The following is a 22,178-nucleotide window of genomic DNA, read 5'->3' as shown; positions in this document are numbered from 1 at the left end:
AAACACCTTGTAGTTTCATTTTATTTCCTTGTCAAGTAGAACTTTCTTCAGATTTTAGTGGGATCACAGTTGTAAAATGCTCAGAGGATTCCTGCACAGGAAGCTCTCTCCACAAGTGTCAATGAAGCTCCATCTTCAAACAAAACTCTCCACAAAAATTAATGGGGAAGCTGCTGTGCAGGGCTTGTCCTATCTATCATTAAGCATAATGAGGCAACTTTGCAGAGCAGCAGTGATAATCCACCACCTGTTCCTCCTGAACACCTTGGTCATTCCTCTCTCTAATAACAATCATTTATGTACAATGCTTTCATGTGTTAAACAATGAACAGTTACATTTCTTGTATAGAATCAAAGGTAAGTTTGTTCTCAAGGATAGTGTTTAGAACATAAATCTAGTTAAAGAAATATGTTTTCTCAGCTAGTGATTTTAACTGTAGAGATTTAAGCATCTGTACAACTCTCATGTTGCAAGCAGGGTCAAAAGAGCTTAACCCTACTTGAATTGTGTCCTTACTTTAAAAAAGGGTAACCCAAGGATCTTCTCATTTATGTGTACTATAATAACTGCAGAGAGAACTCGAGATTTCATTAAAGTATTTTATAAAACTGTGTACAATGTCATATCCACTAATTAGTATCATCCCATTAAGGCAAATCTCACCACCAATAAAGAAAAGGACACAATGACATTGTTCTAGCTATAGCTCAGCTTTATAGGTGTATACAAAAGTTGAAAAGTTCATCCTGAGCATTGTAACAAGATGAACATTACTCCAACAGTAGCTCTCTCTGACCCCCATTTCCCTAATCCCTTGCAGATTTAAATCTATGTTTTATCTCAAGACAAATATCTGGAGTACTGCTTTCTCACTATCCTGGATCATTCAATATTGTGTGTAACTGTGAATTTTATCAACTAGAGGTAATATTAACCTCCCACAATATGCATAAAAAATACATTAACTGGGATTAGTTAACAATTAGTCATTTTAGGGTGAGAGCCAGCATAGTGTAGTGGTCTGTATGTTGGACTACAACTCTGGAGACCAGGGTTTGATTCCCAGCTTGGCCATGGAAACTCATTGGGTGATCTTGGGCAAGTCACACTCTCTAGGCCTCAGAGGAAGGCAAAGGCAAACCCCCTCTGAGCAAATTTTGCCAAGAAAATCCCATAATAGGGCCACCTTACGGTTGCCATAGGTCGGAAATGACTCGCAAGCACACAACAACAAACATAATTTTAGGAAGTGCTTAAATTGTATGAATTGTTTATACAAAGGTGGAGAACCAATAGCCCTCCAGATCCTGCTGGACTACAATTGCCATCATCCCTGAGCATTAGCCCTGCTGATGGGAGACAGAAACTTTTAACATCTGGAGGACCACAGATTACCCATTTGATTGGTCTTCCAAACTCAACCACCAGTATGCCTGCCATCGATATTATGGGAATAATATTTGAGAATGGCATAGTGGTTTGAGTAAAGAGACTACAACTCTGGTGTCAAGGGTTAATTTCCCTGCTCAACCATGAAATCCACTGGGAGACCTTGGGTAAGTCACATGCTCTCAGCCTCAGGAGAAGGCAATGGCAAACCTCCTCTGAACAAATCTTGTCAAGAAAATTCCATGATAGGTTCACTTTAGGGTTGCCATATGTCAGAAACAACTTGAAGGTACACAACAAATAATAATAATAATAATAATAATAATAATAATAATAATAATAATGGAATAGAGCATGTAGGATTTTCCTATTTCCTACTCTACAGAGAACAATTCTCCATTTGAAGGGTTGTCTGTTTCAAGTCTGATTTAAAGAAAAAGGCAAAATCCAATACAAAACTAGCAGAGTGAAAATCCACATTGGCATAGCTGCACTGGATTAGACCATTGCCCAAGTAGCTGCACAACAGGTCATGCATCCCTGAGCTAATTCTGAAAATGTGCATCCCTGAATTAATTTTGAAAATGCAATTGGCCCTGCACTAGTGTAATGCCTTCACTGGACAGAGGCCAAAGAAGAAAAAGGAGGTGCCATGAAGAAGGGGCCATGAACTGAATAGCAACTGAGTAGAAAACTAAGCAGGCAAACATGTCACCAGCTCTTTGGAGTTTATCCACTACGGTAAAATGTAGTAATTATTTCAGATCTTCATGTATATATATATAAATTAGCATATGCTAATATTCATGGAAAACATTAGAATCCTCTTTTGTACTGCTTTTGGTAATATTTTTTAAAAAGAAGTTTAAATGGTCTCCCTAAGTGTGACAATTCAGAAATCCAACATTCAAGAACAGCAGAAGGTCCTAGTTAAAATGTGAGCCTATTTATGTGTTGTATTTTAGATACATGTAGACTTTGTTTAGAATGGACAGCCAACATGAACACTTAGGAGCCAGAAGTATGATATATTCTTGCTCTTTAACCACTCAGAACAAAGAACTGGTTCTGTTACTGCAATTCTATCTCCAAATAATTCAAACAAATTAAAGGGTTTAATAAATTCAGAGATGATGATGTTGTAGAATAACTGGCACACAAATGATTTGCTGTATTGACTGCAGAACAGTATTTCTCAGAGAAGAAAGTGGACATATCAATAGGCAGTTGACCCAGGGACTCAAAGGGATATCTGGGGGCTACCACTACTGCCACATAATATCTGCCACCTGAGATGGATGTAATACCTCATTCTCCTAATGGACGGCCTGGCCTTGTCAAGAATATTTAGAGATCTGATACTGAGAAACCAAGCAGAACATCTTATTGATCACTCCACAGAAACTATATGTTAATTAGCTTACAGTCTGCTGCCTAGCATACTGTATATACTCAACTATAAGTTGAGAAATGTATGCCCCAAAATTGACCCTAACATCCTGGGTCAACTTATATAAGGGTCAATACACTAATCTGCTTAGAAAGAAACAATCATGCCGTGATGCCCCACTTTTCCCCACACCTGGAGGTAGGAGTTTTTGTCTCTGTGTGCAACTTTCCCAATCTGATTTTAAAGCCTTCTAGTCCCATCAAAGAAACACCCCATTTAACTCCACTTGTTTGCCTTCCCTATCTGAATTCAAAGCCTTTTCTTCCCATCAAAGAAACACCCCTTTTAACTTCACTTCCTTCCCTTCCCAATCCGATTTTAAAGCCTCGCCTTCCCATCCAAGAAACACCACACTTAACTCTACTTCTTTTCCTCCCCAATCTGATTTTCAAACTTCTCCTCCAGCACTTGGGAAGTAGTGCCAGGTGGTTGGGAGAGGCCAGAAAAGGAGAAGGAGGGACGGAAGTGGTGTTTCCCTCTTTCCATCCTTTGTTATAGCCCCCTGAATTTTACCCTTGACTTATCCACGGGTCATATCTAAATCCATGGTTTTTATCCTGAAACCTTCCCTTGACTTATACATGAGGTCGACTTGTCCATGAGTATTTATGGTATTCATTTTGCAAGTAAGTTGCCTGAGTTAAAAGGATATTGTTGTTGTCCTGTGCCTGAGGTAAATTGAAAAGATAAAAAATTGTTTGTTATTTGATTATTTAATATATTAATACAGTATTTTTATTGCTAAGGATAGGGAAAGCGTGCTTCAACTTTTGTTTCAGAGCTTGGAAAAATTCCTTTTTGGAGACTGCAATTCTCATAAAAGGTAACTTTTTCAAACCTTGGGATTTTCTGCTTGATATGCCAAAATAACTTGCCTGGAGTGTTTTGCATTTTGACTTTGGAGCAGTGCCATTTGCCATTCTGCCTCTGTCAGCTAAACGTCTTGGGTTAGTCAGGTTCCCAAGAGAAAACCTACATTTGTCTAGAAGACCCAAAATGAAAGTCAGTAATAAAGCTGTTGAGACAGAACAAATCCCAGGTAAGGAGCAAGCAGTGACCCACAGGTCATCCACATCTGAAAACCTTTTGATTTAATTCTGAAGCCTCTGATCTCTCTCTCCAGTTCCTTTGCTTTGATCAGTTTCTGAACATAAACTTTGAGGTCAAGATGCTTTGTATTAGTGATAGTGACAGAACAGTTAAAACACAAAACATTTCATGTCATATATGCTTTGTTGAAACATCTTCATGGTAACATCTGCTTTGGGAATGTTCTAGCGTCTGAAACCAAGCCCATCATTATTTGTCTCATGAAGAATTAATTACTTCTTCTAAGACATCCTCATGCAGCAGGAGAGAAAGAGTAGATGTACTCCGTGTGCAAAATCTTACTTGCTATCTCAATCATTTCACTTCAGGCATTACTTATAATGTGTTCTGTGAGAAAAGGGGCCAAACTTACCACTAGGGATGAAGAGACAAAAAAGGCTAAAGGAAGAAAGACACTCTGGCTGCCACAGTTTAAAGATGATAGATTATGAAGAGAATGTTTCCAGTAACATCACATGAGGCCTATTTAACAAGCCTTTGCAGTACAAGATATATACCAAGAAAAATTACACAGCTGGGAACATGCTCTGCATCTAACTAACTTTTTGAACAATATGCATTCTGTAAACACATATTGGTATTGTTATGAATGCTCTGACCAGTAGCAATGGAATAGCTGAAGCTCCCTGAAGTGCCATTAATGGGAAGATGCATCAGCGTTTGAGATAGGTGGCATACTTACTTACTCATTCACCCGCTGTCAGAGAAAGATGATATAAGCAACATGGACATTATTGGATCATTTAAAAACAACAACTAGAAAGCGGGGGGGGGGGGGGGGAAGAAAGGGAGAAGAAGGAAAAAAAAAAGGGGGGGGGGGGGGGGGGGGGGGGGGGGGGGAGAACTGAGAAGTGAAGGAGAAAGGACATTGTGTGTGTGTGTGTGTGTGTGTGTGTGTGTGTGTGTGTGTGTGTGGCATATGACTGTCTCCAAGAATCTGATGTGAAGCACTGGATTTGTCATTGGTAAGAGTGTTATTCTAATCATCACTATGACTTCTTGAAAATTTTGTTTTTTGAGACTACAAGTTCCAAAATCCCCCCTGCCAGAATGGATCTGGCCTCTGCTTACACTCAACTGATACTATATAATTTAACCCAAATGTTACAAATCTATGTAATTTCTGGTAATATTGCCAAGTTTTCAAAATATCAATAAGAGACATTTGAAATTATAGCAGGATGTAGCTATGAAGTTGGTGTTCTACTAAATACCAAACTAAAGTAGTGTTTTCAGTTAACCCAGCCTTGTATTTCTCTGTAAAATCAACACATTGCCAACATTCACAAATTTCATGATGCACAATTTTTCTCTTTGAGAAGGTCCCACACCCCTCAAACACAGATTTGTTTATTTAGGCATTTTGTTCAGTCTATATGCAAAGAAAAGTTTTCCAGCACCTGGCAACACTAGTCTCTGGGGAGCCCTTCAAAAGGAAGTCAACATCTAGTTAGCACTGCTCCTGGAATTTATCCCTTCTTGGTGAAACGTGTAATAGCATTATTTTCTTTTTTTATTTAAATATTTAATTACATATCTATAGATAACAACTGACAAGAATAGCAAAAATAACGAAGGCAGATCCCTCACTGTCCTGAAGCTCATGGTCTATATTTTGGTGGATGGGAGATAAAAGAGAGTCAGAAGAAGAATGAGGAAGACTTGAAATGAATATGTGTGTGTGCCTTCAACTCAACATGGTGAGCCCATGAATTTCATAGGGTTTTCTTAGGCAAGGAATATTCAGTGGTGGTTTTGCCAGTTACTTCCTTCCTCTGAAATACAACCTACAACACCTGGTATATATGGGCACATGTAATTACCTGTACTAAGAATGCAATCCTAAATGCACTTACTAAAGAGTAAGTATCAGTGAATTCAGTGAGATTTGCTTGCTTTGTTAATATTCCCCAACTGTAGTTTTGGGTTAAACCAAAAGCTTCGTGGCAGAACTGGGTGATGATCTGGCGCCTGAAGGCGGAAAAAGGCGCTATAGCGCCACAGGTCTTCTCTTGTTCCATCCAACTACCTCACACATTACTTACCCCTTGCTGTTCATGGACTGAATTCCAAAACAAAGAAGCAGTGAGAGGAAATGGATGAGGAAATTTAATACAGCTGAAGGAGAATTTGGGGGCAAGTCAGCGCTAGTCCAAGAGATTTTGCTGGCTGAGGCTATTCAAAGTAACAAATGTATATATTCAAAGAACAACAGCCATCACACATCAACCAATGTGCACTCCAATTTGATTTCTAAGATCTCAATACAACACATAATTTTTTTTCAAAACCCAAACAAAAAACAAGATTATTCCCAACAATTTTTCACAGTCGCTCTTCAAAGATGTTAAGTGACTGCATAAATGTATTTGTCCTAGGAAATGAAGTAACGGCTACTCTCACACAGTATCATCAATTTCACAGTGAACTGAATTTAAAACACAACCATTTGGCTGCAGTGCATGCCAGCTTGAGGAAAAAACAAGTACAGTATTTATTTCGAGACTCTCAGCAAATGTTCCAAAATCAATGGGCATCAAAAAAGATGCTGGTGAAAGCATTTTATATTTTTTCCAGCAACATTTCTTTATTATTGTCTCCATTGTGCTAATCCACAGTCTAAAGAGAAAATGCTCGTCCTATATGCTCTGGACTACATATCTCCATTCACAGCACTCTAATTTTCGTGAGTCCAAAAATACTGGAGCATGCTTAATCCAGTGGAAGCTATAGAGTGCCACTCCACAATTTGATAACTCGACTAGAGCATCACTCTGGACCCAATTAGCCTAAGAAATAAAAAATATGCCAATTGCAAATTCTCCCACAATGCCTTTAACCTTCTTGGGTTTAGAAGTAAGGGCACAGTACTGGGTAGCTAGACCTTTACTGGTCTCGGAGTCCTGGCAAATATTAAGTCTTAGCAACCATTGGAGGAGAGATTGGAGCAATGATAGAGTACAGTGGTACCTCGGGATACGAATTACCCAGCTTACGAATTTTTCGGGATACGAATAAATCCCATAGGGATTTATTGTTTCGGGTTACGAGCGTTTTTTCGGGTTACGAAAAAACGCCGGCGCTATTTTCAATGGAGCCGCGGCAGAGCCGCGGCAGAGCCGCGGCTTTTTTTCCCATTAGCGCCTATGGCAATTCGGCTTACGAAGGTTTTTCGGGTTACGAAATTAGCCGCGGAACGAATTAATTTCGTAACCCGAGGGAGCACTGTATATTACAGTAGATGAGGTTACTTGCTCCAAGATGAAATCCCTTCCCTTCCATTTGCTATAATGGCTGTAGGTGTTGTGGTGTTTCTCTGTCTAAGGCTGCATTATTTCTGCAGTGCAAATGCAGCCTTAGTTAAATACATCTAAACTTTGGCGCAGGACAGACCGCCGAGAAACGGCAGCTTGCTGGCGCCCGTTTTTGCTCTGCAGGAACAGCACAACCCCCAAATGGTGCATCGCCACTGCGGAGCAAAAAGAACCTGGTATTTAAGGAGTTCTTTCTGTTGTGCTGCAGTGATGTCGCGAGTGCGCCATTGGCACACTCATGACGTAAGCAATGCGCAGCGCCATGTAGATGCCGCGCGGTGCTTACGTCACAATGGCGGCGCCCATGTACACGGGATGCCGCCATTGTGATGGTGCCGCGCCATAGTAGGGTTAGAAACCATGCAGTTTCCACGCAGTTCCTAACCCTAGAATTGGCACCGACATGGCGCAAAAGGCCAGTGTGTACCATGCCTTTTTTACTTTAAAAGAAACAAGCATTGTATTACCCCACTTCACATACAAGAGATGTAAAAAAAAAGAAAAGAAAAGTGATGGCCTTAAAAATACCTTGGGGTGAAGTGTGTGGAAGCTCTCACTCACATCTTCATTCTTATAATCCATTGGTTCTACTCTGTCTCATTTAATGCTGGTTTTAGCACTCTGCTTGGTCTTAAAACTACAACCTGGCGAGACAGCCTGAAAAGTTGAAAGAATATATGTTTATATCAGGATACTTGTGCACAAATTAATTCACTGAGCAAATTTTTAGCAAGCCACCATTTCTTCATCCTTCACTCTTCACCCATTTGCAATGACAGGACAGTAATATTGGTCCCTTAAGTACCAGTATTGTCACACACAAATACACACACACACACACCCCTGCCCTGGTAAAATTTAGATAAGATAACAACTTTGGAAATCACTCCCATCCTATTTCTTTGAGGCTTATATATTCATGAAAAAAAGCAGGGCAAACTCACCACCATCATGACAATGCACAATAGTCCATTTTTCTTGACTTTACAGTGATACTAACTGTGGAAGGATTCAGTTTGGTTTCTCCCACTTTCTATCTTGCTATCATGTACAAGCCAAGAACAATGGATTAAAACACCCCAAAGTAATAATCTATGTGAAGTCAAAGGCTTTCACGGCTGGCATCCATAGTTTTTTGTGGGGTTTTTGGGCTATGTGGCTGTATTCTGAAAGAGTTTATTCCTGACTTTTTGCCAGCATCTGGTGAAACGTCAGGAATGCGAAGATGCCAGCCACAGATGGTGGCGAAACGTCAGGAACAAACTCTTCCAGAACATGGCCACAGACACAAAAACCCCCACAAAAAACTAATAACCCATGTTCTGCTGTTGATTTCTTCAGCAGCTGTCTCAAGTTTATTGTTTAATTTAAAACAATAAATTAACCAGTTTAATAAGCAGTGTGACAACAATAAATACTATAAAGCAGCCATAGAATAAAACACCAAACAGCATAGGGAATAAGAGAACAAAATAGCTGTTAAAATGATTTAATCATAGCAATTTAAATTATTTTTTTAAAAATGAGCAACCACTTATGGACAAAGCCTTCCTAAAATTGAAGGTTTTGACTATGAAAGTCCATTAAATATGGCCAGAGAAGTCTCCTTCAGGAAAGGTTTATAGAACTGGCTGCAGAATAGACCCTTTCCCCAGTCCCAATTATTTCAGTAGGCAAGCAGATTCAAGTGACAGACAGCAGTCCTTTAGTTACAGTATTCTGTTCCCATAAAGGGGTTTTAATTATCACCACAATCTGTGCCTGAAAACAAAATGGAAGCCAACATAGCATATGTAGGTTGGTAAGGTAGGTAAGGTCTTCAAAGTTGCTTCCAACTTGTGATGATCTTACACGGAGGTTTCTTGGCAACATTTGTTCAGAGGGAGTTTGACACTGCCTTCCTCTGAGGCTGAGAGAGAGTGATTTGCTCAAGGTCACCCAATGAGTTCCTATGGTCAAATGGAGATTTTAACCCTTGTCTTCCAGAGTCCTTGTCAAACCATTACACCATATTGGCTCTCAACACAGAAGTGTAGGGGAAAAGTGACTATTCATGACATTGACCCAGTAATTTAAGGAAAAACTGTTTCTTGACATACCCTCACACATAACTTAATCATTTCATTGACTGATCCTTACATTTACATGGGAGTAAGTTCCACTGAATTCAGCATGACTTACTTCTGATTAGACATGTCCAGATTGCATTTTTAATTTTTGACCTTCCACACACACACCCTTCCTCAAATACATAATGAGATGACTTTTACTATGTCTACGTTTGCTTATGGGGTGAGTGACTTCAGGCAACCACAAAGGCCTATTTATTGATATCTACCTGCCAGAATAAGGGCCAATTATGATGTATAGCTTTTCAATGGTAAAAAAGGAAGGTATTTCCTACTGATTTATGTTTTGTGAGAAACAGGAGGGAGATGGTGGGACTCATGGAGCAGCCCTTCCAGCAGTACAGGGAAAAGGAAGATATAGTAAGAGAGGGCAAGTACGTCATTGTGGGAAAATAACCCAAAATAGGGTATTGGTTGTTCCAAAACTGCCCTCTGTTCCAATTAGTTTGGGTAGCCATGTCAACAGTCCACCTAGATTGAAAATGTTGATGCTTAATGATAGATGGGAAAACAACTGCTGTCTAGAACATAATCCTGGATTAATATGCCAATCTGGGCTGTATTACAAAGATCTGGTTGGATGAACTGGGGGCGAGGGGTTAATCTCTCTCAACTTTGCCCCTCCAAATTCCTCTTTGCAGCAGCAGGTGAGATCTTGGGGATGGGGAGCTTGCAGTGGTCTCTCATGATTCCATCAGGTGCCCCATTTCACAGTCTGAAAGGTTTGAATCTGGGTGGCCAGGACAAATTAGGAATTCAGTGTATCACCCACACTGCTGTCCAGCAGACTCCCTTCCTGAGCTAGTCGGGATGGTATCAGGATTGGTGTTGGAATCCCCTTGGTTTGTGGTTCTGGAGGACTTCAACATCCATGCTGAGACTACCCTTTCAGGAGTACCTCAGGACTTCATGGTCACTATGAGAACCATGGGTCTGTTCTAAGTAGTGTCAGGCTCTGTTTATGTTGCTGGGCACAGTCTGTGGATTTTATCTTCTGTGTGAGATGGGATGGTAGTGATCTGGGAGTGGAGGGACATTCTATAGTTCTGTTGTCATGGACAGACCACTACCTGGTCAGGTTTAGACTCATTGGGACTCAGAGTCTCTGCAGAAGTGGGGAAACCAATTAAGATGGTCCATTCCGGGAAGCATTTGAATCTAGATGTATTCCTGATGGCTTTTGGGGAGTTGTTTCAGCGAGTAATTCTGTCAATACCCTGGTTGACCTCTGGAACAAGAAAATTATTAGGCTGGTAGACACAATCACTCCCAAGAGTCTCTTTTCACTGAGCAGAACTCAACCAGCCTCCTGGTTCTCTTAAGGAGCTGGCAGCAATAAAATGAGTGAGACATTGACTAGAGCGACATTGGCAGAAAATGTCTCTCAGGCAAGAGTTTACTTGAGGACCTACTCTCTGGCAATGCAGGCAGCAGAAACATATTTTTCCCTGCCACCACTATGTCTGTAAAGAGCTGCTGAATGGAGCTGTTTCACTTCATTAGGAGCCTTTTACACCATGCACTAATAGAGCAGAATCTAGACCGTTTCATAGCCTGCTGTTAACAATTTACTAAGTACTCTGCTGATAAAACCACTCAGATTTGTTCTGACTTGGATGCTACAATTAATACAGATCCTGTGGGTGTAACCTTGGCAGTGTTAATGAATAGTTGTCAACTTGTACAGCTTGGGTATGTGGGCAGGGTCCTTAGAGAGGTGAGAGCCACCATATGTATGCTAGATCCTTGTCCTTCCTGGCTTATCAGAGGCCAGGAGATTGGCTAGATGGATAACAGGGGTATATAATGCCTTGCTCCAGCAAGGCATGCTCCCAATTTGCCTAAAGGAGCTCTATTATCCTTTTCCACCTAATTCTAAGGAAGCTGTTTCTGTGCTAAACCAGTATTTGGCAGCTATAATAGATTGGGTGGGGCAAACAAGTTGAAGCTTAAATCAGACAAGACAAAAGTGCTCCTGGTCAGTTACAAGGCTGATCAGGGTTTCAGCCTGTGCTGGATAGGATTACACTCTCCCAGGAAATAGGTCTGCAAACTAGGTATACTCCTGGATTCAACCTATGTTGGATAAGATTACAATCTCCCTGGAAATAGGTCTGCAGACTGGGTATACAGTTGTCACTCCGGATTCGCAGACCTAGCATTCACGGTTTCTAATGTTTGTGAATGTTAAACCCGCTGGTGTGCACTCCTTGGTGGTGAAAAAAAAGCCCAAGAGGGAGGGAGCAGCCAGAAAGAGGGTGTGCCTCCTCCTCATCATCATCCCCATACAGTCCGCCCCACACTCTCAGATCGGGCGGAAAACATCTATTAAGAGTTCCTAAGGCAAAGTTTGTGTCTTCTTCACAAAGGGCATTTTCCATCGTGGTCCCTCAGACCTGGAACTCTTTGCCTGATGAGCTCCGCTCAGCAACCTCTCTAGATCTTTTTAGGAAGAATCTGAAGACCTTTCTTTTCCATCAAGCCTTGATGTTATCCTTTCTCTCCCCTGTGCATTTTGTTCGATCCAGCTAATTTGTTATACGAGTTTTAATTGGTTTTAAATTGAATGATTGTATGGAATGTTTTTAGAAGTTTTTTGTATTGCTTTTAAATGGTATGGGTGGGTTTTTGCACTGTTGGGCTATGGGTTGTCACTTTGTATTGTTTTCTGATGATGCTTTTTGTGAACTGCTGTGATCTGCAAGGAATAGCGGTCTAGAAATAAATTTTCATTCGTTCATTTCATTCATCCCCCCTCCTGTTCCTTTAGCCAGCTCTGGGTAGGGACCAAAGGATGGGGGGATGAAGAGAAACAGGGTGTCCTTGCTTCTCCTCATCCCCTCGCCCTCTGGCCCCTTTAACTGACTCCAGAGGCAGGGGAGGCAGGGGAAGAGCTGGGTGAGTTCCCTCTGGCCCCTCCAATGCCTTAGACAGCTGTCTCAGGCATCAGAGGGGAGGGGAGCGAGGGGGACTTACTTTATTTGTGAATGCTCATGTTTCTGCAATGTCCAGGAGTGCATTTGCACCATTGAATTTAGTGTGCTAGCTGCACCCTTTCCTTGGAAGGTCTGAGTTGGCTATAGTGACACATGCCTTAGTTACACCTCAATTGGATTACTGTAATGCACTATACAGGCTTTACTGGATGAGCCCTGTTCTCGCCTCAGTTGCGCTTGTCAGGGTAAAAGAATTATGCCTGTTTTTAGAATTGCCGCAATTTTCAATCGTGTCAATGCTGCCATTACACTTGCTTTCTGACCTTCCCCTTAACCCTGCCTCTCTGCCCTACCCAGTATGTCTTCTCGGTTTTTATTTAATTTAATTATTTATTTTCACTGTTTCATGCAACTCTGGAGCTCTGCTACTGAGATTTCATTTGTTTGGTTTATTTTTTAAAAGAAAATAATTTTTCTAATAAAAGTCATCTGGTTGCTTGGGAATAAAGAAGAGGGGGACAGGAGTAAAGGAGAGGACTCTGACACCATGTGACTGCCAATAATATGACTGCCTCAGTGGCAATGTTTTGCACCTAGGGACTTGCACTGTTAAGAGCTCATTGATAGCTTCTAGCCTCTTAGGACGCATGCATCATTTAAATAGCATACCTCCAAAGTGACCTGAATCAGCTTTATTTGGGCCTGTCTGTTCGGGCCCTACGTTTCCCTAAGAACTGAGACTAACTCTAAAAACAACCAACATGTAGCTTGTAGTTTAAAACAAAAGTTTACTAATAATTTTAATCTATATTTACATAAAAGCTATATCCTAATGTAGCTAGTGAGTAGTTCAGGTCAAAGAAATACTTATCTCACCATCTTTCCAAGGAAAGTTGAGAGAGCAGGAAGATGGAAACACGACAGCTCAGTTGAAATTATTTTGAGATAATGTCTGTTAGTCCCAAAGGACCTAAGTCACATGATTAGTTTGAATGAGAGAGAGAGAGAGGAGAATTTGCATGCAGGAATTCCCTATCTATCTAAGGAGAAGGAAAGAGAATGCAAAAATCTTCCAACAGTCACCATGAGTTAGAAACAACTTGAAGGCGGACAACAGTTTCTTGTCTTTCAAATGCACATAAACCTTAAGAGAGAAAAAAGAGAACATGACTAATTATTAATATTCCAGTGTGGTGTTAATAGCTATGGTGGATTGGGATATAAGAGAGCCTACTTCAAGCCCCTGACAACACCATAAAACTCACTGAGTGGCTTTGGGATAAGCACTCCTTAAAGGACTCTGACTTACATCATAAAGTTGTTGTGTGTATCAAATGAAGGAGAAGAGCTATGTATTCTGCTTTAAGTGCATGGAGTATAATTGTTGTCATTTGTCACTGACTTATAGTCAAGTCAAGTCATAGTGATGGTATGATGAGAGACCTCCAACAGCCTTGCTCAGGTCTTGCAAACTCAGAGCTGAGGCTTCCTTTATGGCAGGGGTAGGCAACCTTTTTGAGCCGGGGACCGGGTTGCTGTCCCTCAGACAACTGGGGGGGCGAAGGCAAAAAAAAAAATTTAAATAAATTTTAAATAAATAAATAAACCAGGACAAATGTATGACACCATTTTCAAATGGTGGACACTTTTTTTAAAAAAAGTGGAGGACACACAAAAAAAATTGCTGATTTTTTTTAAAATGTTAATATAAATGCATGTTTCTGAGGCGTCTATAGACAATTGCGCCCCTTGCCCCTGCGCGCGAGAGGCCAAAGGCCCCGGTGGCAATCAGTGGCAGGACCAGGCTGGGGCCAGTCCCAAGGCCTCGCTGGGCCGCATCCAGCCCGCGGGCCGCAGGTTACCTACCCCTGCTTTATGGCATCTATCCACAAGTAGCATGCTCTTCCTTTCTACTATGTCCTCCTACCTTAGCAAGCATCACCGTTTTTTTAAATGTCATGTCATTTCTTGATGTGTCCAACGTACAATAGCCTTTTCATAGCAAATCAAGCCTAAACCCTCCATAGAAACCAAACTGATGCTAGTGTACTTTTGGCCACATTTGTAGGGTGAAAGAGTCCTATTGGTATGTTATTGGATTCTGCTGATTTATTTCTCCCAAGAGGTTTAAGAGATCCATTCACCTTTTTTTCTAAAACAATGGGTTCATTGACAAAATGTTCTTCCTTATATTAATCTGTCATCCTTTCATCTCTTTTACAAAGTTCTTCAGTGTACTGTTTCTATTGTCTTTTTATTTTTCTTGATCAGACAGTGAACTCCTCTGTTGGTCATATAGCATCCCCGCTCTTGGTCTTTCATTTCTGATTTTTGTGGGAGAGGTCTGTTGTCCTACATTTTTGTTGTCTTCTATTTCTTGGCATTGATTATTATACTAGTTCCTTTGATCCTTCATGCAAGTCACCGAACAACTGAGTTGAGGATTCTGATCCTATTTCTGTCACTTTTTACTGCTTCCTGCCCATCCTTAACTATTTGAAAACTTTAATTTGTCATCCAATGATATTTTCTTTCCTTTTGGCTACAGATAGTATCTTTTTTCATTCTTCCCTGATAATTTCCCTGGTTTTGGTTCAGACTTTTTCAGCTCCTGGTCAATTTGGCTTATAAGGCAAATCTATTATTTTTATGGACTTTATATTCTACAATGTACAATGTTGTACAATGGTACACTGATTGATTTAGTATACTTCGTTAGTTTTATTGTAATTTTTGATATCAGTTCACTATTTGCCCCACAATATGTTCCTGGTCTTGTTTTTGCAGAAAGAATGGAGCTTCTCCATCTTCTGTTTCCAATTATGAATTCTATTTGATTTATGTATTGACCATAACAACAACAACAACAACAACAACAGTATTTATTTGTACCCTGCTCTTTTCTCAGAACTGGAACTCAGAGAGGCTAATCAGATGACATCCATGTATATATCTGTCACACTGGTTGCTTGATTAATATGTTTGTAATGAACAAAATGTTAGCCTCACAAAATTGGGTATGTAATCCTAGGCCAAATTCTCCTACAATGTTTAGTTCTACTGTGTTGCCTATTTTTGCATTTCAATCACCTGTGATTATCAATATTTTGATATGAGGCCTATTTCCTCTTGGATGGCTATCCAGAATCTTTCTATTTCATCTTCTTCTGCCTCTGTAGTTGGGGCATAATCATGGCTTATGGTTGCTGATCATTTTTCTCTAAAGCCTTATCATATTATTTGACCAGACTTTGCATTATATCCCGATACTGCTTTTACTGTCTCTCTCTCACTATTGACACGACCCCATTTCTTCTTAGATTTTCCTTTAATGAGTAATTATCTGCTATCCTGTGTAATTATCTGACTGAAATTATCCCTTTCCAGTTTACATTAGCTCACCCCATGTGTTGCTATAGTTATACATTCCAATTTTATTTTATAATGTCCAGCTTCCTCTGACTCATACTTATGACCTTTCATTTTCTGTGTTGGGAAGCTCTGGACTTTTCTTTCACCTCTGAGCATATCAACACCTGAATATCCTTTCACCTTGAGGCTAGTTGCTTTATTAGACATGGGGTTACTCATACTTGTACTCTGTTCTTCCCGCACAGCTGGCTGAAAGCCTTCTAACCTCATCTTCCAGCATTAGCTCTTGTTTTAGTTTAGAATGTGTCATAAGATGGGTGTTCATGCTAAAAGACATTCAGAAGTGGTTTACTGGTACCTTCTGCACAGTATTAACAAGAATTAACTAAAGTACCACTACCATTGTCTCAATCACCCTTACCCTCCTGCCACACTACCAATGCCCAGTTGCTATATGACACATTTAGTCTGACTCCTCAGCAAAAGCTTGTCTGATGTGGGAGGCCCAACTAGTAGCAGGAATACTGTCAGCATAGCCTCTGGCCTCACTGCATCATGCAATTCCACCACCACAAAAAGATAGTTCCATGGTGAATATAAGCACCTAGCTAAATAACAATAATGGGCAGGCTATGATTTAAATATATTCTTAAAAACTCAATATTTTCAGTCAACTGCATAATTTCCAAATATCTGCAAGACATACTATGTGCCACATGTGCCACTATAAAAATCTACAGAGCAATAGCCAGGATATTATTATTACCGTAGCTCTGACTGTGCTAGAAGTTACCTGAGGAAAACTATTCTTCGTACAGTCTGCTGAAATTTGCACACAAGCTACATCTTCTTTCAACACAAACCATTTTGCCTACAGCCTACACAGTAGGACGACGTTTTGACAAAGGTTCTTTATGATGCTGTTGTCTATGCCTTGTCAAAGCACTGTAATGCCTTGTGAAACAGAGGCAATCTGCCTGTCTGGTAATACTTCAAATTGGCAAGGTGTGTGGAGAGTGAGAGACAGTCTGATGTAATCTGAATGCTGTTTTGAACGGCAAAAACTGACTGCAGTGGGCATGGCTTGCTGTGGGAATTACTGGCAGCCAACCTCTGCAACCAACTTATTTATGACGCACAGAGGATGCCATAATGAGCACATGACTTTGATCGGGTCATCGGACAGGAGCTGCTACCTTCACCGCTGCTGCTGCTGCAGAGAAAAGACTCCTCCAATTATCCTATTCAAGCTGAGCCACATGGCATGGCACTACTCTGTGAAACAGCATCAGTCAGGCTGGCATTTCAGCACTGCTAGCACTGCTAAGAGTCTAAGTTGAAAGCTGTTTGTTATGTCAACCTTGCTCCTCTAATGAGCTTTCCTATTTCTATCACATGGAGCTTCTTATTCCATAAATCCACCTGTAATTGTTCTTATGACAAGAACTTCACAGCATGAGAGACATTCAGATGCTTGCAGGTGGCATCCTCCTCTTATCCCTGTGCAAAGTGGCCCATTTTAGACTAAAGCTAGTGCAGTGTAGAAGTCAGAGTATTAGATTGGAACTTGGAGGTCCAGGTTTGAGATGCTTCTTAGCCACAAAACTCATTTTGTTGTTATTGCCCTTGAGTTGATCCGGACCCATGGTAACCCTATGGATGAGGCATCTTCAAGAACCTCTGTCCTCCACTGCTCTGCTTAATTCCTGCAAACCCATACCCATGACCTCCTTAATAGAATCCATCCATCTATCATGCAGCCTTCCCTCTTTCTATTTCCCTCCACCTTTCCTAGTATTATTGTTTTTTCCCTATGAGTCATGCCTTCTCATGATGTGTCCCAAGTACGACAGCCTCAGTTTTCTCATCTTGGCTTCCAGGGAGATCTCTGGCTTGATCTGTTCTGTAACCCATTTGTTTGTCCTTTTAGCTGTCCATCCATGGGATCCGGGATCCTCAGCACTTTTCTCCAGCAACACATCTCAAATGAATTGATTTTCTTCCTATCTTCTTTCTTAACTGTCCAGCTCTCACATCCATACCTGGTAATAGGGAATACAATGGTTGTATGATTTTAACTTTTGTGCTCAGTTGTATATCTTTGCATTTTAGAATCTTTTCTATTTCTTTCATAGATGCTCTCCCCATTCTTTTGGTATTCCCTGGTGTGCTCCATCATTCATCATATGTTTGCAATATGGTCCCTAGTGCCTCTTCCTTTCCTGAACACCAGTTGGACCTCTGGAATTTCTCTTTCCATGTATGGTTGAAGTCTATGTTGCAGAATTTTGAGCATAATTTTGCTTGCATATGAGATCAATGCTATGGTCCTATAGTTGCTGCAGTCTTTTGTATCTCCTTTTTGGTGAATGGAGATGTATAATGACCACTTCCAATTTGCTGGCCATCGTTTTGTTTTCCATATCTGCTGACATATGTTTGTTAGCATAAGAACTGACTCTGTCAATGTAGATTGCAGCATTTCAAATGGAATATCATCTGTTCCTGGAGACTTGGTTTTTTTGCCATTTCTCTTATTGCACCTTCCACCTTGCTTTTCAGAATTTGAGGTTCATCTTCATATGACTCTATGTTCCACGTGTCTTTCATGTTGAAAGGTTATTCTGCCAGTTACTTCCTCTGAAAGTTATCTTACAACACCTGGTATTATTCCCTGGCAGTCTCCCATCCAAGTACTAACCAGGGATGACTGACCCTGCATGGCTTCCAAGCTCTGGGTGCTGTTGGACTGCAGCTCCCAGCATTTCTCACCACTGGCTACCCCAGCTAGGGACTTCTGGACGTTGTAGTCCAACAATAGCTAGACTCTATTACTCATTTCAGTGCAGTGTATGTGTTGAACAGAGCAGGGTAGAGAAAGAAAATTAGAGCTTGAAAAAAGTACTTTGGACTATAGCTCTTACAAACTCCCATGACTTGTAGACAAAACTGAATCTCAACATTTCATTGGCAAGACAGCTTTACCTTCAGTAGTGTGTGAAAATTCATACCCTCTTGCACCCCTGCCATTTTATTGCAATGATGCCATAAAGTAAACGAACAAGCTTCAAAGGAAATTTCCCACCTCTGATTGGAATGGCTGATGGCTGGCCATTGTGAGAGATGAGACACTGTAGTTATTTCACACTTTTTATGCTGGAAGAAAAGTAATTTTCTTGCCCACCATTCTTCAGGCGCAAGAAGAACTATTCCGTCATTCTGCAACACCAGTTTCATGTTAATCTTCTACTTGCTGCTTTAACTGCTTTTGAATATCCCAGCAAATATACTTGGCTTGTTCCTCATAGCAACAATCCTGTACACACTCAGCTAGAAGTATGCACCATTGAAAAAAATGAGAATTGCTTCCTAGTAGATCTGTATAGGGTTGTGCTGCCTCTGGCTTCTTCTCCATTTAAAAAAATAATAATCTTAGTCTGCTTTGTGTTGAGTAATGTTTTGGTGTGTTATTGACTGAGAAAAAGAAGAACAATGTTTCCTACTTTTTGCAAGGTTCAGTAAGAATATAAGAGGTGAAGCTTTCTTCTATACAGAGAGGCATAATCCTAGGGAAAGCTATATAACAGAACAGCTTTGGCTGAAAATAGTGGCAGAAGATAAACCAGTCTAGCTGTGAACTTTTTCTGACTAACTGCCATCCACATAGTTTTGCAACACCCTTTTCACAGTAATAACAAGACAACTCAAATCAGAAAGGAACACTATATCTTTTTAATATGCCCCTTCTCCATATTCATATGTTGTTAAAGCACCAGGCACAGTTCTGCTCTGTGCTCCCATTTGAGCAGAGGATCCTGCATCACCCATTCACTGGAAAATCACTCAAATAAACACCAGAGTATCTGAAGGAAACAGCCAGATTTCTTACACATATGGGAGGGAATTTTTACAGATGGAGTAAGCAGGCCAGAACAAATGCTGTTGCTATGGCCCCCAAGAGCCCTCTATAATAGAAGGCTTGTTGGCTAGCCTGTTTCATTCACCACACAGTTAAGATTACCTGTAGCTGCAGGTAATTTTTAGCAGGTTGACATTTATTTTGGGGACAAGCGCAGGGTGTTTGCTCGTGGCAACACCGCATACTCTCAAATAAGCAATGGAGCTATACCAGTATCTCTTTCTCCATCAGAAGTGCAATGTTTTATCTATTCCAGCACTACCTTTTACTGTAGTCAGATTGATGTCCCAAGAAGATCAAAGGAGGACAAGATAGTGATGTCCATCTATTGATTCCAACATCTAGCAATGAAAACTGGATTTCCAACCTATGTTCACAGATTTAAGGGGAATAGTGGCTTGTGTAACTAAGGCAGTGTGGATAAGGAACTAAATAAGTGTATGTTGTCCATCCTAGCTTCATTTATTGTCCTCTATAACCTTAACCCAAATAAGAGAAGAGAAAGAGTAATGCACAAAAATGAATGCATTTACAGTGGCTGGATGAAGCTTTTTATTATCATCAGGGCTTATGCTAATTAACCAAATTATTCTCCGGGTAGTTTGTTTCTTAACAGCAGCCAAACAATAAGCATTTCCAGCATACAAGTGACAGGCAGTCAAGGGAGATCAGCAAAGGATAACCAAACAGGCAGAGATCTATTAGTCTGGCTGAGGCAAAACGAGAACCCAGTGTTCTCTTCAGCAAGATGAATTGGCCCAAGAAATTTGCTGCTTGCTCAAACAAGTGAAGGTGCAAAGTAGGCAAAGCTAGCCAAACTACTTTTGGAATCAAGGCAGAAGATAGCACAAATATCTGGCAATAAAAATACAATAATAACAAAGAAAATGACTAAGAATTGGCTTTCTGTTCATGCCAACCCATATCTGCTCTCTGAGGCAGTTGCCTCACTCTCTGGCTAATGGGAAGAATTGTGGGAGGGGAGCAGATCTGCAAAGGCAATAATATTAGACTGGTTTTATAGTGACACCTGATTTCCAGTGCTTTAAGGAATCCAGACTATCAAACCAACGTCAAAAATAGAAATGGCTACATTCACTACCTAAAACCAGCAGCTAGGCTTGTACATCTGTCGTGCAAACACCAGAATTATTTCAGATCCAGCTTTTATTTATATTTATTTTGTAAAACAGGGACTAGAAACAAATGCTTCTGCCCAGTGTGCTATAGTGGCTTGAGTTTCATATCAGGAATTCAGAAGACCAGGGTTCAAATCCCCTTGCAGACATAAAAACCCACGAGGTGAGCTTGAGCAAGTTACAATCTCTCAAGATAAGAAAAAAGCAATGGAGCACTTTCATTGAATAAATTTTGCCAAGAAAACTCTATGATGGGGTTGCTATAAGCTAGAATTGACTTCAAGGAACACAACAACAAAAACAACAACAACAACAACAACAACAACAACAACATATATGGTCTATATATGCCACAAGTGTCCAAATATCCTATAGGCATCAGCTCTTGTCTGATCTTGGAAGTGAAGCAGGATCGGTCCAGCTTAGTATTTGGATAGAAGACCACCAACAAATACCAGGTGCTATAGGCTATATTTCAAAGGATGAAACTGGCAAAACAATCTTTGAGTATTGCTTGTCTACAAAAACCAACATGAAATTCATGGGGTCACCATAGGTTGACAAGTGACTTGAAGGGAGATACGTTGTTGTTGTGTGGCTTCAAATTGTTTCTGACTTATGGTAACCCTAGAGCAGTGGTTCCCAACCTTCCTAATGCTGTGACCCTTTAATACAGTTCCTCATGTTGTGGTGACCCAAACCCATTAAATTATTTTCGTTGCTACTTCATAACTGTAATTAAATAGGTGTTTTCCAATGGTCTTAGGCGACCCCCATGAAAGGGTCATTCGACCCCCAAAAGGGTCCCGACCCACAGGTTGGGAATCACTGCCCTAGAGTGAAGCTATCATGGGGTTTTATTAGCAAGATTTGTTCAGAGGAGCACTGCCTTTGCCTTTCTCTGCAACTAAGGGAGTGTGACTTGCTCAAGGTCACCTGGTGGGTTTCCATGGCTAAGTGGGGATTTGAACCCTGGTCTCCAGAGTCATGGTACAGTGCTCAAACCACTTATTACACTGGCTCTCAAAGGCAGGCATGCACACACACCATAGTTGTGTCACCCCCCTGTCCAATATTGTGGCCACCTGTCCCCTGTCACTACATTTGAAATTCTTGTGCTGCTGTGCACATTTTCCTAGATTCATAGGGGCACTTGTCATATTTTAAAGCATAACTCTGCTCCTTTATTGTCGTGGAAATAAAACTCTACTTTAATTCAAGGTATAAATTACATGGAAAAATTGCCCTACTAGGAGGAGAGCAGAATGAGCAAAAAGAAAGAAGACAGGAGAGGACCAACGGAATAGAAGGAAGAAAGAAAATGGATTGGATGGTATATGGACAATGGACAGAGTTAAGAAATCCGAAATCAGAGAAACTTTGGATGGAGGGAGGGAAAACTGGGTTTATGCAATTATT

At 40.6% G+C, this 22,178-nt stretch overlaps 1 protein-coding gene across 2 annotated transcripts in view; it reads right to left on the bottom strand.

Annotated features, from left to right (window-relative positions):
* Positions 1 to 22,178, bottom strand: part of TMEM108 (transmembrane protein 108) — a 229,958-nt gene that overhangs the window by 201,841 nt on the left and 5,939 nt on the right. For both annotated transcript variants that reach the window (XM_042470995.1, XM_042470996.1), the window contains exon 2: positions 7,793 to 7,921. The gene's annotated coding sequence lies outside the window, so the exon portion shown is untranslated. The remainder of the gene's footprint in view (positions 1 to 7,792; positions 7,922 to 22,178) is intronic.

Source organism: Sceloporus undulatus, chromosome 6 (assembly GCF_019175285.1).
Source record: "Sceloporus undulatus isolate JIND9_A2432 ecotype Alabama chromosome 6, SceUnd_v1.1, whole genome shotgun sequence".
Taxonomy (NCBI): domain Eukaryota; kingdom Metazoa; phylum Chordata; class Lepidosauria; order Squamata; family Phrynosomatidae; genus Sceloporus; species Sceloporus undulatus.
This window is presented reverse-complemented; position numbering and strand designations above follow the sequence as displayed.